We start from the raw sequence: 3,563 nt of genomic DNA, 5'->3' as shown, positions 1-3,563 counted from the left end.
GAGTGACTCCTTCATCCTCCAAGTCTCCAGAGTGGCCCCTATGCACCTAGCCTCTCCCCGATTCGTCAGCCCCTGGCCACCCAGACTGCTTCTCAGTCCCTGTGGTTTGGCCTTTTCCAGAATGGCCTAGGAATGGGAATGCTACTGTGGTAGCTTATTGGGTCTGGCTTCTTTCCCTTAGCAAAATGCATCTAGGATCCACCCACGTCCGTGCGGGCATCACTGGCTCGTTCCCTTTTCTCGCTGGGTCTTCCCTTTGAAGGGAGGACCAGCCTTGCTCTCCCCATGCCCGTGTTGAAGGCGGTCCCCGAAGGCTCGGTGTGTGAGTGACGGTGAATCAAGCAGTGAACCTGGCATGCAGGTTTCATGTGGATGTCAGTTTCCAAATCAGTGGGTTCAATATCTGTGACACCTTGGGGACACTTGGTTCGAGTCCATTGAGCTTTGTGAGCCACTGCCCAACTGGCTGCCAACGTGGCTGTGCCGTGTCATGTTCCCAGCAGACCTGGATGAGAGTTTCTAGGACCCATAATTCTCCCAGCGTTTGGTGCTGTCAGTGTTGTCTGGGTAGGCTCATGGGCCCTCCATCCTGCCACCCTCCCGTAGGTCCTACCACGGGTCCCCGTGGGTCAGGGAGAGCACCTTTCACCATTGTGCATGATTTTCTTTGCTGTCTTCTGTCTCCTCAGGATCCTCCTGGGCTCTGGCCCCACATGTTCCAGCCTGGCCCAGGGCTTGGAACCAGGGAGGTGCTCGGTTCATGGTGCCGGCTGCTCCCTGGGCCAGGAGAGCTCTTGGTGGCTCTGTCATCCCTCCTGGGTGACCCTGGCTTCTGCTCCGGGGAAGTCCCCGTCCCTCTCATTCACCCCATCTCCGCTGGGACCCTGTGGCTCCCGTAGGCTTACTTGGCTCCATATCGACGCCTGAAGAAGACATGGTTCTGGAGAGTCCTGCTAACATCCTGGTCGATCTGATGGATGTGTTCAGATGACCTCTTGCCCTTCTCCTTCATGAGCTGTAGGGCAGGGCCAAGAGGAGGAAGCAGCCTCAGAACACATGGAAGACTCCCTGCCCCAAATGGCAGTCAGCCCACAGTCAGCACTTCGGGAAGGAAGGAAAGAAGGAAGGTTTCCTTCTGCAGAAAGCTGCTTTTTGGCTTGTTATTGAAGCCAGGGAGGGTCACCAGAGCCGAGTTTGTCTGTGGTGACTATGCCACCGTCCATGCCCAGGATGTGCATCTGACCATCCTCCCCCATGCCCCCCAGGGTGGGTTTGATGTTCCCTCCAGCTGGAGACCTGGGCCTCTGACCTGGCCTGTCCCGTTTGTTGTGCTCTGGCTGAGTGTACCTTGTATTTGCCGGGGTTTTTTGATTTGATTTCCTGAATGTTCAGGAGGACTGACCATGCCCGGCCCCGGATGTTCCTGGGAATCCCCTTGTATGTGCGATCTATGAGCTGTGGGCAGAAAACAGTCTGGTGTTACAGGCCACGGGGTGACCCCAGTGAGGACCAGAGCCCGGGGATTCTGGGAATTGTCGGTTTGGGCCCCATGATTCCTCAGTAGAGGCGAGATCGAGCTGGGACAGGGTCTCCCTTCCCAGGACTGAAAGAGTGGATGGACATTCAGAGTCAAACTCTGATCTGAACCTTTTTCTTCATTCAGGTCACCAGGGCATCCCTAGCCTTCAGCTCCAGGTGGTCCCAGCCCTAGATTCAGATTCCCTTAAAGCAAGGTGACGTTTGCACGAATAGGCAGGCAATCTGGCGACCAGGCCTGCAGTCCTCTGGGCAAGGACAGTGTGCCATGCGCCCTCTGAGAGGCTGACGGTGCCAGGCCACAGCCATGGGTGCCTGTCCCCTGTCTCTGCAGAGAGTGCTTCTGGGGGCCTCTCCCTCCACACATTACCTTTTCGCTGTTCTTGTACGTCTCCCATTTGCCCAGCATCTCCAGCCACTTGCTCTTTCTCCTTGTCTCCCGCCGAATTCGCTGTCAAATGAGGAATGTTGGAGTTAGTGGAGCTGCTGGGCTTCCCAGAGCTGCCCGTGGATGCTGGGTCTTGGGCTCTGGAGCCCTGGTGGGACCCAGCTGGAAGGAGCCAGGGAAGGGCAGACCCTAAGGGCTGACAGCCTTTGAGCAAATGAGCACCAGTGGGCTGGCTTTGGGACCCCGGGATGTGCCATCCTCAGGCCACAGACACACCAGTCTTAGGTCCCAGCCTCTAGGTGGGGTCCCAACACAAGCGGGAAGCCACCCCCAAGCCAGGACTGTGGTTCTCACTTTGGAATTTTATCAAACTGCCAAAGTTAAATCAACCTGGGGTCAGGTCTCTGCTCCCCCTCCCAGTGACAGAGTGTTGTCCTCATCTGCCACCGCCCAGGCCAGCTGCCTCCTCTGCCTCACTGCCCACCCGCCCAGTCCCTACGTCCCTGGACCAGCCCCTCCACGCATCAGGCTCTTACCTTTGCCTCCCGCGCAGTCAGAGGAGGCAGCTCCGTCTCACTGTAAGGCAACCCAGGCAGCGCTGAGGACCTGCACAGGGCCTGGAGCCGCCCCAGCCTGGGAGGCGACCCCCAGAAAGGACTGGCTCTGTCCCTACCCAGCTCAGGGCTCAGCCCAGGAGAAGGCACAGGGAAGGGAGGACAAGGGCCTTCCTGTGGGGCTGACTCCCAGGAGGGGCAGGACCTGGGAGAAGAAGGAGTGCAGGGACAGCCTGGCCGGGGTTGCCGGGGCCCCTGGCATGGGGGGTGGTCAGGCTGCACAATGAATGGGGCTGCCCATCCTGGACTCGAGGTGGTGCTTTCTGCTGGAGCTGAGAAAGGTCAGCCCTGAGATGGGATAGGGGCCGCCCAGGGTGGGCGACCGGGCCCTGACAGGAATCCCTCAGGGATCGACCACATCACCCCGCCAGGGTCAAGGGAGCCTGCCCTGAGACCTGCCCGGTGTACTCTGGGTGCACCAGGGGCCCATCCCACTTGACAGCCCCAAGGCTCTTGCAGGCTCTGACCTCCCAGCATCCACCTGCCTCTCCCTGCATCTGAGCCACACACCCTGCGTTTCAGAAGTGGCACGGCTCATCAGCTCCCTCCCACCCTACGTCCCCCCGGGATCTGCTGTCTCTCCATCCTCTGATCCCTGAAAGATGGGCTTCAGGCTGGGCTCCTCTTACCTGGCCCCAGATCCCTTCCCAGCACCAGACCCAGGGTCTTCAGTCCCAAGCCCTGCTGCCTCCCCGGCCTCACCCTGAGATGCCCAGAGCGGGGCCCTGCCCATCTTCTCCCCCATTCTCTTAGGGCCAAAGCCCCCACTGTCCCTACACCTTTCCCCCTTCCCCATGGGGACAGTGAGGGCTGTAACTGTAGGGAAATGGGGGAGGACAGGGGCAGGAGGGTTCTGAGAGACCTGCTGGACAACAGCTCCGAGGCTGGGCCAGGTGTCTCCTCACCCTGTGGCCACAACCCTTGGATCTCACTGGGGTTGTCTCCTGGTAGACAGGGCCAGACCCTCAGGCTGCCCCGCTCCTCTTGTGCTGACTTGCCGACAGAACTGCTGAGAGCCCAGGGGC

The 3,563-nt window shown here is 59.7% G+C and overlaps 1 pseudogene; it reads right to left on the bottom strand.

Moving 5' to 3' along the window:
* Positions 1-2,518, bottom strand: part of LOC116464920 (TBC1 domain family member 3G-like) — a 7,499-nt pseudogene extending 4,981 nt beyond the window's left edge.
* Between the last annotated feature and the right edge of the window lie 1,045 nt (positions 2,519-3,563).

This window comes from Hylobates moloch, unplaced genomic scaffold, assembly GCF_009828535.3.
Source record: "Hylobates moloch isolate HMO894 unplaced genomic scaffold, HMol_V3 SCAFFOLD_2195, whole genome shotgun sequence".
Taxonomy (NCBI): domain Eukaryota; kingdom Metazoa; phylum Chordata; class Mammalia; order Primates; family Hylobatidae; genus Hylobates; species Hylobates moloch.
This window is presented reverse-complemented; position numbering and strand designations above follow the sequence as displayed.